The sequence below is a fragment of the Medicago sativa genome, chromosome 4 (genome assembly GCF_051527215.1).
Source record: "Medicago sativa cultivar Bolivia chromosome 4, Bolivia_mono, whole genome shotgun sequence".
Taxonomy (NCBI): Eukaryota; Viridiplantae; Streptophyta; class Magnoliopsida; order Fabales; family Fabaceae; genus Medicago; species Medicago sativa.
Genome location: NC_140752.1, coordinates 3,800,953 through 3,816,636, shown reverse-complemented (window position 1 = coordinate 3,816,636; position 15,684 = coordinate 3,800,953).

Here is a 15,684-nt window from a genome sequence, read left to right as displayed (position 1 = left end):
TCCTAAATTAACGAGGAGATTTTCTTAACCTCCATTTTGGCCGAATTTTTAGAGAATGTAAAAATATCCCATGGAAGTCGTAGCTATGTTGTTTACCTATTTGACGAATTGTCACATGCTAAGATTCAATACAAATCGGCCACTTTATGGCCTTCCTAGTAAAAAAGGGTCGAAAACGAGTAATGTCCTAAAATAACGAGGAGATTTTCTTAACCTACATTTTGGCCGAATTTTTAGAGAATGTAAAAATATCCCATGGAAGTCGTAGCTATGTTGTTTACCTATCTGACGAATTGTCACATGCTAATATTCAATGCAAATCGGCCACACTATGGCCTTCCTAGTAAAAAAGGGTCAAGAACGAGTAATGTCCTAAATTAACGAGGAGATTTTCTTAACCTCCATTTTGGCCGAATTTTTAGAGAATGTAAAAATATCCCATGGAAGTCGTAGCTATGTTGTTTACCTATTTGACGAATTGTCACATGCTAAGATTCAATACAAATCGGCCACTTTATGGCCTTCCTAGTAAAAAAGGGTCGAAAACGAGTAATGTCCTAAAATAACGAGGAGATTTTCTTAACCTACATTTTGGCCGAATTTTTAGAGAATGCAAAAATATACCATGGAAGTCGTAGATATGTTGTTTACCTATCCAACGAATTGTCACATGCTAAGATTCAATGCAAATCGGCCACATTATGGCCTTCCTAGTAAAAAAGGGCCGAAAACGAGTAATGTCCTAAATTAACGAGGAGATTTTCTTAACCTCCATTTTGGCCGAATTTTTAGAGAATGTAAAAATATCCCATGGAAGTCGTAGCTATGTTGTTTACCTATTTGACGAATTGTCACATGCTAAGATTCAATACAAATCGGCCACTTTATGGCCTTCCTAGTAAAAAAGGGTCGAAAACGAGTAATGTCCTAAAATAACGAGGAGATTTTCTTAACCTACATTTTGGCCGAATTTTTAGAGAATGTAAAAATATCCCATGGAAGTCGTAGCTGTGTTGTTTACCTATCTGACGAATTGTCACATGCTAATATTCAATACAAATCGGCCACTTTATGGCCTTCCTAGTAAAAAAGGGTCGAAAACGAGTAATGTCCTAAATTAACGAGGAGATTTTCTTAACCTCCATTTTGGCTGAATTTTTAGAGAATGCAAAAATATCCCACGGAAGTCGTAGTTATGTTGGTTACCTATCCAACGAATTGTCACATGCTAAGATTCAATGCAAATCGGCCACACTATGGCCTTCCTAGTAAAAAAGGGTCAAAAACGAGTAATGTCCTAAATTAACAAGGAGATTTTCTTAACCTCCATTTTGGCCGAATTTTTAGAGAATGCAAAAATATACCATGGAAGTCGTAGTTATGTTGTTTACCTATCCAACGAATTGTCACATGCTAAGATTCAATGCAAATTGGCCACATTATGGCATTCCTAGTAAAAAATGGTCGAAAACGAGTAATGTCCTAAATTAACGAGGAGATTTTCTTGACCTCCATTTTGGCCGAATTTTTAGAGAATGCCAAAATATACCGTGGAAGTCGTAGTTATGTTGTTTACCTATCCAACGAATTGTCACATGCTAAGATTCAACGCAAATCGGCCACATTATGGCCTTCCTAGTAAAAAAGGGTCAAAAACGAGTAATGTCCTAAATTAACGAGGAGAGTTTCTTAACCTCCATTTTGGCCGAATTTTTAGAGAATGCAAAAATATCCCGTGGAAGTCGTAGTTATGTTGTTTACCTATCCAACGAATTGTCACATGCTAAGATTCAATGCAAATCGGCCACATTATGGCCTTCCTATTAAAAAAGGGCCGAAAACGAGTAATGTCCTAAATTAACGAGGAGATTTTCTTAACCTCCATTTTGGCCGAATTTTTAGAGAATGTAAAAATATCCCATGGAAGTCGTAGCTATGTTGTTTACCTATTTGACGAATTGTCACATGCTAAGATTCAATACAAATCGGCCACTTTATGGCCTTCCTAGTAAAAAAGGGTCGAAAACGAGTAATGTCGTAAAATAACGAGGAGATTTTCTTAACCTACATTTTGGCCGAATTTTTAGAGAATGTAAAAATATCCCATGGAAATCGTAGCTATGTTGTTTACCTATCTGACGAATTGTCACATGCTAATATTCAATACAAATCGGCCACTTTATGGCCTTCCTAGTAAAAAAGGGTCGAAAACGAGTAATGTCCTAAATTAACGAGGAGATTTTCTTAACCTCCATTTTGGCTGAATTTTTAGAGAATGCAAAAATATCCCACGGAAGTCGTAGTTATGTTGGTTACCTATCCAACGAATTGTCACATGCTAAGATTCAATGCAAATCGGCCACACTATGGCCTTCCTAGTAAAAAAGGGTCAAAAACGAGTAATGTCCTAAATTAACAAGGAGATTTTCTTAACCTCCATTTTGGCCGAATTTTTAGAGAATGCAAAAATATACCATGGAAGTCGTAGTTATGTTGTTTACCTATCCAACGAATTGTCACATGCTAAGATTCAATGCAAATTGGCCACATTATGGCATTCCTAGTAAAAAATGGTCGAAAACGAGTAATGTCCTAAATTAACGAGGAGATTTTCTTGACCTCCATTTTGGCCGAATTTTTAGAGAATGCCAAAATATACCGTGGAAGTCGTAGTTATGTTGTTTACCTATCCAACGAATTGTCACATGCTAAGATTCAACGCAAATCGGCCACATTATGGCCTTCCTAGTAAAAAAGGGTCAAAAACGAGTAATGTCCTAAATTAACGAGGAGAGTTTCTTAACCTCCATTTTGGCCGAATTTTTAGAGAATGCAAAAATATCCCGTGGAAGTCGTAGTTATGTTGTTTACCTATCCAACGAATTGTCACATGCTAAGATTCAATGCAAATCGGCCACATTATGGCCTTCCTATTAAAAAAGGGCCGAAAACGAGTAATGTCCTAAATTAACGAGGAGATTTTCTTAACCTCCATTTTGGCCGAATTTTTAGAGAATGTAAAAATATCCCATGGAAGTCGTAGCTATGTTGTTTACCTATTTGACGAATTGTCACATGCTAAGATTCAATACAAATCGGCCACTTTATGGCCTTCCTAGTAAAAAAGGGTCGAAAACGAGTAATGTCCTAAAATAACGAGGAGATTTTCTTAACCTACATTTTGGCCGAATTTTTAGAGAATGTAAAAATATCCCATGGAAATCGTAGCTATGTTGTTTACCTATCTGACGAATTGTCACATGCTAATATTCAATACAAATCGGCCACTTTATGGCCTTCCTAGTAAAAAAGGGTCGAAAATGAGTAATGTCCTAAATTAACGAGGAGATTTTCTTAACCTCCATTTTGGCTGAATTTTTAGAGAATGCAAAAATATCCCACGGAAGTCGTAGTTATGTTGGTTACCTATCCAACGAATTGTCACATGCTAAGATTCAATGCAAATCGGCCACACTATGGCCTTCCTAGTAAAAAAGGGTCAAAAACGAGTAATGTCCTAAATTAACAAGGAGATTTTCTTAACCTCCATTTTGGCCGAATTTTTAGAGAATGCAAAAATATACCATGGAAGTCGTAGTTATGTTGTTTACCTATCCAACGAATTGTCACATGCTAAGATTCAATGCAAATTGGCCACATTATGGCATTCCTAGTAAAAAATGGTCGAAAACGAGTAATGTCCTAAATTAACGAGGAGATTTTCTTGACCTCCATTTTGGCCGAATTTTTAGAGAATGCCAAAATATACCGTGGAAGTCGTAGTTATGTTGTTTACCTATCCAACGAATTGTCACATGCTAAGATTCAACGCAAATCGGCCACATTATGGCCTTCCTAGTAAAAAAGGGTCAAAAACGAGTAATGTCCTAAATTAACGAGGAGAGTTTCTTAACCTCCATTTTGGCCGAATTTTTAGAGAATGCAAAAATATCCCGTGGAAGTCGTAGTTATGTTGTTTACCTATCCAACGAATTGTCACATGCTAAGATTCAATGCAAATCGGCCACATTATGGCCTTCCTATTAAAAAAGGGCCGAAAACGAGTAATGTCCTAAATTAACGAGGAGATTTTCTTAACCTCCATTTTGGCCGAATTTTTAGAGAATGTAAAAATATCCCGTGGAAGTCGTAGTTATGTTGTTTACCTATCCAACGAATTGTCACATGCTAAGATTCAATGCAAATTGGCCACATTATGGCATTCCTAGTAAAAAATGGTCGAAAACGAGTAATGTCCTAAATTAACGAGGAGATTTTCTTGACCTCCATTTTGGCCGAATTTTTAGAGAATGCCAAAATATACCGTGGAAGTCGTAGTTATGTTGTTTACCTATCCAACGAATTGTCACATGCTAAGATTCAACGCAAATCGGCCACATTATGGCCTTCCTAGTAAAAAAGGGTCAAAAACGAGTAATGTCCTAAATTAACGAGGAGAGTTTCTTAACCTCCATTTTGGCCGAATTTTTAGAGAATGCAAAAATATCCCGTGGAAGTCGTAGTTATGTTGTTTACCTATCCAACGAATTGTCACATGCTAAGATTCAATGCAAATCGGCCACATTATGGCCTTCCTATTAAAAAAGGGCCGAAAACGAGTAATGTCCTAAATTAACGAGGAGATTTTCTTAACCTCCATTTTGGCCGAATTTTTAGAGAATGTAAAAATATCCCATGGAAGTCGTAGCTATGTTGTTTACCTATTTGACGAATTGTCACATGCTAAGATTCAATACAAATCGGCCACTTTATGGCCTTCCTAGTAAAAAAGGGTCGAAAACGAGTAATGTCCTAAAATAACGAGGAGATTTTCTTAACCTACATTTTGGCCGAATTTTTAGAGAATGTAAAAATATCCCATGGAAATCGTAGCTATGTTGTTTACCTATCTGACGAATTGTCACATGCTAATATTCAATACAAATCGGCCACTTTATGGCCTTCCTAGTAAAAAAGGGTCGAAAACGAGTAATGTCCTAAATTAACGAGGAGATTTTCTTAACCTCCATTTTGGCTGAATTTTTAGAGAATGCAAAAATATCCCACGGAAGTCGTAGTTATGTTGGTTACCTATCCAACGAATTGTCACATGCTAAGATTCAATGCAAATCGGCCACACTATGGCCTTCCTAGTAAAAAAGGGTCAAAAACGAGTAATGTCCTAAATTAACAAGGAGATTTTCTTAACCTCCATTTTGGCCGAATTTTTAGAGAATGCAAAAATATACCATGGAAGTCGTAGTTATGTTGTTTACATATCCAACGAATTGTCACATGCTAAGATTCAATGCAAATTGGCCACATTATGGCATTCCTAGTAAAAAATGGTCGAAAACGAGTAATGTCCTAAATTAACGAGGAGATTTTCTTGACCTCCATTTTGGCCGAATTTTTAGAGAATGCCAAAATATACCGTGGAAGTCGTAGTTATGTTGTTTACCTATCCAACGAATTGTCACATGCTAAGATTCAATGCAAATCGGCCACATTATGGCCTTCCTATTAAAAAAGGGCCAAAAACGAGTAATGTCCTAAATTAACGAGGAGATTTTCTTAACCTCCATTTTGGCCGAATTTTTAGAGAATGTAAAAATATCCCATGGAAGTCGTAGCTATGTTGTTTACCTATTTGACGAATTGTCACATGCTAAGATTCAATACAAATCGGCCACTTTATGGCCTTCCTAGTAAAAAAGGGTCGAAAACGAGTAATGTCCTAAAATAACGAGGAGATTTTCTTAACCTACATTTTGGCCGAATTTTTAGAGAATGTAAAAATATCCCATGGAAGTCGTAGCTATGTTGTTTACCTATCTGACGAATTGTCACATGCTAATATTCAATGCAAATCGGCCACACTATGGCCTTCCTAGTAAAAAAGGGTCAAGAACGAGTAATGTCCTAAATTAACGAGGAGATTTTCTTAACCTCCATTTTGGCCGAATTTTTAGAGAATGTAAAAATATCCCATGGAAGTCGTAGCTATGTTGTTTACCTATTTGACGAATTGTCACATGCTAAGATTCGATACAAATCGGCCACTTTATGGCCTTCCTAGTAAAAAAGGGTCGAAAACGAGTAATGTCCTAAAATAACGAGGAGATTTTCTTAACCTACATTTTGGCCGAATTTTTAGAGAATGCAAAAATATACCATGGAAGTCGTAGATATGTTGTTTACCTATCCAACGAATTGTCACATGCTAAGATTCAATGCAAATCGGCCACATTATGGCCTTCCTAGTAAAAAAGGGCCGAAAACGAGTAATGTCCTAAATTAACGAGGAGATTTTCTTAACCTCCATTTTGGCCGAATTTTTAGAGAATGTAAAAATATCCCATGGAAGTCGTAGCTATGTTGTTTACCTATTTGACGAATGGTCACATGCTAAGATTCAATACAAATCGGCCACTTTATGGCCTTCCTAGTAAAAAAGGGTCGAAAACGAGTAATGTCCTAAATTAACGTGGAGATTTTCTTTACCTCCATTTTGGCCGAATTTTTAGAGAATGTAAAAATATCCCATGGAAGTCGTAGCTATGTTGTTTACCTATCCAACGAATTGTCACATGCTAAGATTCAATGCAAATCGGCCACACTATGGCCTTCCTAGTAAAAACGGGTCAAAAACGAGTAATGTCCTAAATTAACGAGGAGATTTTCTTAACCTCCATTTTGGCTGAATTTTTAGAGAATGCAAAAATATCCCACGGAAGTCGTAGTTATGTTGGTTACCTATCCAACGAATTGTCACATGCTAAGATTCAATGCAAATCGGCCACACTATGGCCTTCCTAGTAAAAAAGGGTCAAAAACGAGTAATGTCCTAAATTAACAAGGAGATTTTCTTAACCTCCATTTTGGCCGAATTTTTAGAGAATGCAAAAATATACCATGGAAGTCGTAGTTATGTTGTTTACCTATCCAACGAATTGTCACATGCTAAGATTCAATGCAAATTGGCCACATTATGGCATTCCTAGTAAAAAATGGTCGAAAACGAGTAATGTCCTAAATTAACGAGGAGATTTTCTTGACCTCCATTTTGGCCGAATTTTTAGAGAATGCCAAAATATACCGTGGAAGTCGTAGTTATGTTGTTTACCTATCCAACGAATTGTCACATGCTAAGATTCAACGCAAATCGGCCACATTATGGCCTTCCTAGTAAAAAAGGGTCAAAAACGAGTAATGTCCTAAATTAACGAGGAGAGTTTCTTAACCTCCATTTTGGCCGAATTTTTAGAGAATGCAAAAATATCCCGTGGAAGTCGTAGTTATGTTGTTTACCTATCCAACGAATTGTCACATGCTAAGATTCAATGCAAATCGGCCACATTATGGCCTTCCTATTAAAAAAGGGCCGAAAACGAGTAATGTCCTAAATTAACGAGGAGATTTTCTTAACCTCCATTTTGGCCGAATTTTTAGAGAATGTAAAAATATCCCATGGAAGTCGTAGCTATGTTGTTTACCTATTTGACGAATTGTCACATGCTAAGATTCAATACAAATCGGCCACTTTATGGCCTTCCTAGTAAAAAAGGGTCGAAAACGAGTAATGTCCTAAAATAACGAGGAGATTTTCTTAACCTACATTTTGGCCGAATTTTTAGAGAATGTAAAAATATCCCATGGAAATCGTAGCTATGTTGTTTACCTATCTGACGAATTGTCACATGCTAATATTCAATACAAATCGGCCACTTTATGGCCTTCCTAGTAAAAAAGGGTCGAAAACGAGTAATGTCCTAAATTAACGAGGAGATTTTCTTAACCTCCATTTTGGCTGAATTTTTAGAGAATGCAAAAATATCCCACGGAAGTCGTAGTTATGTTGGTTACCTATCCAACGAATTGTCACATGCTAAGATTCAATGCAAATCGGCCACACTATGGCCTTCCTAGTAAAAAAGGGTCAAAAACGAGTAATGTCCTAAATTAACAAGGAGATTTTCTTAACCTCCATTTTGGCCGAATTTTTAGAGAATGCAAAAATATACCATGGAAGTCGTAGTTATGTTGTTTACATATCCAACGAATTGTCACATGCTAAGATTCAATGCAAATTGGCCACATTATGGCATTCCTAGTAAAAAATGGTCGAAAACGAGTAATGTCCTAAATTAACGAGGAGATTTTCTTGACCTCCATTTTGGCCGAATTTTTAGAGAATGCCAAAATATACCGTGGAAGTCGTAGTTATGTTGTTTACCTATCCAACGAATTGTCACATGCTAAGATTCAATGCAAATCGGCCACATTATGGCCTTCCTATTAAAAAAGGGCCAAAAACGAGTAATGTCCTAAATTAACGAGGAGATTTTCTTAACCTCCATTTTGGCCGAATTTTTAGAGAATGTAAAAATATCCCATGGAAGTCGTAGCTATGTTGTTTACCTATTTGACGAATTGTCACATGCTAAGATTCAATACAAATCGGCCACTTTATGGCCTTCCTAGTAAAAAAGGGTCGAAAACGAGTAATGTCCTAAAATAACGAGGAGATTTTCTTAACCTACATTTTGGCCGAATTTTTAGAGAATGTAAAAATATCCCATGGAAGTCGTAGCTATGTTGTTTACCTATCTGACGAATTGTCACATGCTAATATTCAATGCAAATCGGCCACACTATGGCCTTCCTAGTAAAAAAGGGTCAAGAACGAGTAATGTCCTAAATTAACGAGGAGATTTTCTTAACCTCCATTTTGGCCGAATTTTTAGAGAATGTAAAAATATCCCATGGAAGTCGTAGCTATGTTGTTTACCTATTTGACGAATTGTCACATGCTAAGATTCAATACAAATCGGCCACTTTATGGCCTTCCTAGTAAAAAAGGGTCGAAAACGAGTAATGTCCTAAAATAACGAGGAGATTTTCTTAACCTACATTTTGGCCGAATTTTTAGAGAATGCAAAAATATACCATGGAAGTCGTAGATATGTTGTTTACCTATCCAACGAATTGTCACATGCTAAGATTCAATGCAAATCGGCCACATTATGGCCTTCCTAGTAAAAAAGGGCCGAAAACGAGTAATGTCCTAAATTAACGAGGAGATTTTCTTAACCTCCATTTTGGCCGAATTTTTAGAGAATGTAAAAATATCCCATGGAAGTCGTAGCTATGTTGTTTACCTATTTGACGAATGGTCACATGCTAAGATTCAATACAAATCGGCCACTTTATGGCCTTCCTAGTAAAAAAGGGTCGAAAACGAGTAATGTCCTAAATTAACGTGGAGATTTTCTTTACCTCCATTTTGGCCGAATTTTTAGAGAATGTAAAAATATCCCATGGAAGTCGTAGCTATGTTGTTTACCTATCCAACGAATTGTCACATGCTAAGATTCAATGCAAATCGGCCACACTATGGCCTTCCTAGTAAAAACGGGTCAAAAACGAGTAATGTCCTAAATTAACGAGGAGATTTTCTTAACCTCCATTTTGGCTGAATTTTTAGAGAATGCAAAAATATCCCACGGAAGTCGTAGTTATGTTGGTTACCTATCCAACGAATTGTCACATGCTAAGATTCAATGCAAATCGGCCACACTATGGCCTTCCTAGTAAAAAAGGGTCAAAAACGAGTAATGTCCTAAATTAACAAGGAGATTTTCTTAACCTCCATTTTGGCCGAATTTTTAGAGAATGCAAAAATATACCATGGAAGTCGTAGTTATGTTGTTTACCTATCCAACGAATTGTCACATGCTAAGATTCAATGCAAATTGGCCACATTATGGCATTCCTAGTAAAAAATGGTCGAAAACGAGTAATGTCCTAAATTAACGAGGAGATTTTCTTGACCTCCATTTTGGCCGAATTTTTAGAGAATGCCAAAATATACCGTGGAAGTCGTAGTTATGTTGTTTACCTATCCAACGAATTGTCACATGCTAAGATTCAACGCAAATCGGCCACATTATGGCCTTCCTAGTAAAAAAGGGTCAAAAACGAGTAATGTCCTAAATTAACGAGGAGAGTTTCTTAACCTCCATTTTGGCCGAATTTTTAGAGAATGCAAAAATATCCCGTGGAAGTCGTAGTTATGTTGTTTACCTATCCAACGAATTGTCACATGCTAAGATTCAATGCAAATCGGCCACATTATGGCCTTCCTATTAAAAAAGGGCCGAAAACGAGTAATGTCCTAAATTAACGAGGAGATTTTCTTAACCTCCATTTTGGCCGAATTTTTAGAGAATGTAAAAATATCCCATGGAAGTCGTAGCTATGTTGTTTACCTATTTGACGAATTGTCACATGCTAAGATTCAATACAAATCGGCCACTTTATGGCCTTCCTAGTAAAAAAGGGTCGAAAACGAGTAATGTCCTAAAATAACGAGGAGATTTTCTTAACCTACATTTTGGCCGAATTTTTAGAGAATGTAAAAATATCCCATGGAAATCGTAGCTATGTTGTTTACCTATCTGACGAATTGTCACATGCTAATATTCAATACAAATCGGCCACTTTATGGCCTTCCTAGTAAAAAAGGGTCGAAAACGAGTAATGTCCTAAATTAACGAGGAGATTTTCTTAACCTCCATTTTGGCTGAATTTTTAGAGAATGCAAAAATATCCCACGGAAGTCGTAGTTATGTTGGTTACCTATCCAACGAATTGTCACATGCTAAGATTCAATGCAAATCGGCCACACTATGGCCTTCCTAGTAAAAAAGGGTCAAAAACGAGTAATGTCCTAAATTAACAAGGAGATTTTCTTAACCTCCATTTTGGCCGAATTTTTAGAGAATGCAAAAATATACCATGGAAGTCGTAGTTATGTTGTTTACATATCCAACGAATTGTCACATGCTAAGATTCAATGCAAATTGGCCACATTATGGCATTCCTAGTAAAAAATGGTCGAAAACGAGTAATGTCCTAAATTAACGAGGAGATTTTCTTGACCTCCATTTTGGCCGAATTTTTAGAGAATGCCAAAATATACCGTGGAAGTCGTAGTTATGTTGTTTACCTATCCAACGAATTGTCACATGCTAAGACTCAATGCAAATCGGCCACATTATGGCCTTCCTATTAAAAAAGGGCCAAAAACGAGTAATGTCCTAAATTAACGAGGAGATTTTCTTAACCTCCATTTTGGCCGAATTTTTAGAGAATGTAAAAATATCCCATGGAAGTCGTAGCTATGTTGTTTACCTATTTGACGAATTGTCACATGCTAAGATTCAATACAAATCGGCCACTTTATGGCCTTCCTAGTAAAAAAGGGTCGAAAACGAGTAATGTCCTAAAATAACGAGGAGATTTTCTTAACCTACATTTTGGCCGAATTTTTAGAGAATGCAAAAATATACCATGGAAGTCGTAGATATGTTGTTTACCTATCCAACGAATTGTCACATGCTAAGATTCAATGCAAATCGGCCACATTATGGCCTTCCTAGTAAAAAAGGGCCGAAAACGAGTAATGTCCTAAATTAACGAGGAGATTTTCTTAACCTCCATTTTGGCCGAATTTTTAGAGAATGTAAAAATATCCCATGGAAGTCGTAGCTATGTTGTTTACCTATTTGACGAATGGTCACATGCTAAGATTCAATACAAATCGGCCACTTTATGGCCTTCCTAGTAAAAAAGGGTCGAAAACGAGTAATGTCCTAAATTAACGTGGAGATTTTCTTTACCTCCATTTTGGCCGAATTTTTAGAGAATGTAAAAATATCCCATGGAAGTCGTAGCTATGTTGTTTACCTATCTGACGAATTGTCACATGCTAATATTCAATGCAAATCGGCCACACTATGGCCTTCCTAGTAAAAAAGGGTCAAGAACGAGTAATGTCCTAAATTAACGAGGAGATTTTCTTAACCTCCATTTTGGCCGAATTTTTAGAGAATGTAAAAATATCCCATGGAAGTCGTAGCTATGTTGTTTACCTATTTGACGAATTGTCACATGCTAAGATTCAATACAAATCGGCCACTTTATGGCCTTCCTAGTAAAAAAGGGTCGAAAACGAGTAATGTCCTAAAATAACGAGGAGATTTTCTTAACCTACATTTTGGCCGAATTTTTAGAGAATGCAAAAATATACCATGGAAGTCGTAGATATGTTGTTTACCTATCCAACGAATTGTCACATGCTAAGATTCAATGCAAATCGGCCACATTATGGCCTTCCTAGTAAAAAAGGGCCGAAAACGAGTAATGTCCTAAATTAACGAGGAGATTTTCTTAACCTCCATTTTGGCCGAATTTTTAGAGAATGTAAAAATATCCCATGGAAGTCGTAGCTATGTTGTTTACCTATTTGACGAATGGTCACATGCTAAGATTCAATACAAATCGGCCACTTTATGGCCTTCCTAGTAAAAAAGGGTCGAAAACGAGTAATGTCCTAAATTAACGTGGAGATTTTCTTTACCTCCATTTTGGCCGAATTTTTAGAGAATGTAAAAATATCCCATGGAAGTCGTAGCTATGTTGTTTACCTATCCAACGAATTGTCACATGCTAAGATTCAATGCAAATCGGCCACACTATGGCCTTCCTAGTAAAAACGGGTCAAAAACGAGTAATGTCCTAAATTAACGAGGAGATTTTCTTAACCTCCATTTTGGCCGAATTTTTAGAGAATGTAAAAATATCCCATGGAAGTCGTAGCTATGTTGTTTACCTATTTGACGAATTGTCACATGCTAAGATTCAATACAAATCGGCCACTTTATGGCCTTCCTAGTAAAAAAGGGTCGAAAACGAGTAATGTCCTAAAATAACGAGGAGATTTTCTTAACCTACATTTTGGCCGAATTTTTAGAGAATGCAAAAATATACCATGGAAGTCGTAGATATGTTGTTTACCTATCCAACGAATTGTCACATGCTAAGATTCAATGCAAATCGGCCACATTATGGCCTTCCTAGTAAAAAAGGGCCGAAAACGAGTAATGTCCTAAATTAACGAGGAGATTTTCTTAACCTCCATTTTGGCCGAATTTTTAGAGAATGTAAAAATATCCCATGGAAGTCGTAGCTATGTTGTTTACCTATTTGACGAATGGTCACATGCTAAGATTCAATACAAATCGGCCACTTTATGGCCTTCCTAGTAAAAAAGGGTCGAAAACGAGTAATGTCCTAAATTAACGTGGAGATTTTCTTTACCTCCATTTTGGCCGAATTTTTAGAGAATGTAAAAATATCCCATGGAAGTCGTAGCTATGTTGTTTACCTATCTGACGAATTGTCACATGCTAATATTCAATGCAAATCGGCCACACTATGGCCTTCCTAGTAAAAAAGGGTCAAGAACGAGTAATGTCCTAAATTAACGAGGAGATTTTCTTAACCTCCATTTTGGCCGAATTTTTAGAGAATGTAAAAATATCCCATGGAAGTCGTAGCTATGTTGTTTACCTATTTGACGAATTGTCACATGCTAAGATTCAATACAAATCGGCCACTTTATGGCCTTCCTAGTAAAAAAGGGTCGAAAACGAGTAATGTCCTAAAATAACGAGGAGATTTTCTTAACCTACATTTTGGCCGAATTTTTAGAGAATGCAAAAATATACCATGGAAGTCGTAGATATGTTGTTTACCTATCCAACGAATTGTCACATGCTAAGATTCAATGCAAATCGGCCACATTATGGCCTTCCTAGTAAAAAAGGGCCGAAAACGAGTAATGTCCTAAATTAACGAGGAGATTTTCTTAACCTCCATTTTGGCCGAATTTTTAGAGAATGTAAAAATATCCCATGGAAGTCGTAGCTATGTTGTTTACCTATTTGACGAATGGTCACATGCTAAGATTCAATACAAATCGGCCACTTTATGGCCTTCCTAGTAAAAAAGGGTCGAAAACGAGTAATGTCCTAAATTAACGTGGAGATTTTCTTTACCTCCATTTTGGCCGAATTTTTAGAGAATGTAAAAATATCCCATGGAAGTCGTAGCTATGTTGTTTACCTATCTGACGAATTGTCACATGCTAATATTCAATGCAAATCGGCCACACTATGGCCTTCCTAGTAAAAAAGGGTCAAGAACGAGTAATGTCCTAAATTAACGAGGAGATTTTCTTAACCTCCATTTTGGCCGAATTTTTAGAGAATGTAAAAATATCCCATGGAAGTCGTAGCTATGTTGTTTACCTATTTGACGAATTGTCACATGCTAAGATTCAATACAAATCGGCCACTTTATGGCCTTCCTAGTAAAAAAGGGTCGAAAACGAGTAATGTCCTAAAATAACGAGGAGATTTTCTTAACCTACATTTTGGCCGAATTTTTAGAGAATGCAAAAATATACCATGGAAGTCGTAGATATGTTGTTTACCTATCCAACGAATTGTCACATGCTAAGATTCAATGCAAATCGGCCACATTATGGCCTTCCTAGTAAAAAAGGGCCGAAAACGAGTAATGTCCTAAATTAACGAGGAGATTTTCTTAACCTCCATTTTGGCCGAATTTTTAGAGAATGTAAAAATATCCCATGGAAGTCGTAGCTATGTTGTTTACCTATTTGACGAATGGTCACATGCTAAGATTCAATACAAATCGGCCACTTTATGGCCTTCCTAGTAAAAAAGGGTCGAAAACGAGTAATGTCCTAAATTAACGTGGAGATTTTCTTTACCTCCATTTTGGCCGAATTTTTAGAGAATGTAAAAATATCCCATGGAAGTCGTAGCTATGTTGTTTACCTATCCAACGAATTGTCACATGCTAAGATTCAATGCAAATCGGCCACACTATGGCCTTCCTAGTAAAAACGGGTCAAAAACGAGTAATGTCCTAAATTAACGAGGAGATTTTCTTAACCTCCATTTTGGCCGAATTTTTAGAGAATGCAAAAATATACCATGGAAGTCGTAGTTATGTTGTTTACCTATCCAACGAATTGTCACATGCTAAGATTCAATGCAAATTGGCCACATTATGGCATTCCTAGTAAAAAATGGTCGAAAACGAGTAATGTCCTAAATTAACGAGGAGATTTTCTTGACCTCCATTTTGGCCGAATTTTTAGAGAATGCCAAAATATACCATGGAAGTCGTAGTTATGTTGTTTACCTATCCAACGAATTGTCACATGCTAAGATTCAACGCAAATCGGCCACATTATGGCCTTCCTAGTAAAAAAGGGTCAAAAACGAGTAATGTCCTAAATTAACGAGGAGAGTTTCTTAACCTCCATTTTGGCCGAATTTTTAGAGAATGCAAAAATATCCCGTGGAAGTCGTAGTTATGTTGTTTACCTATCCAACGAATTGTCACATGCTAAGATTCAATGCAAATCGGCCACATTATGGCCTTCCTATTAAAAAAGGGCCGAAAACGAGTAATGTCCTAAATTAACGAGGAGATTTTCTTAACCTCCATTTTGGCCGAATTTTTAGAGAATGTAAAAATATCCCATGGAAGTCGTAGCTATGTTGTTTACCTATTTGACGAATTGTCACATGCTAAGATTCAATACAAATCGGCCACTTTATGGCCTTCCTAGTAAAAAAGGGTCGAAAACGAGTAATGTCCTAAAATAACGAGGAGATTTTCTTAACCTACATTTTGGCCGAATTTTTAGAGAATGTAAAAATATCCCATGGAAGTCGTAGCTATGTTGTTTACCTATCCAACGAATTGTCACATGCTAAGATTCAATGCAAATCGGCCACA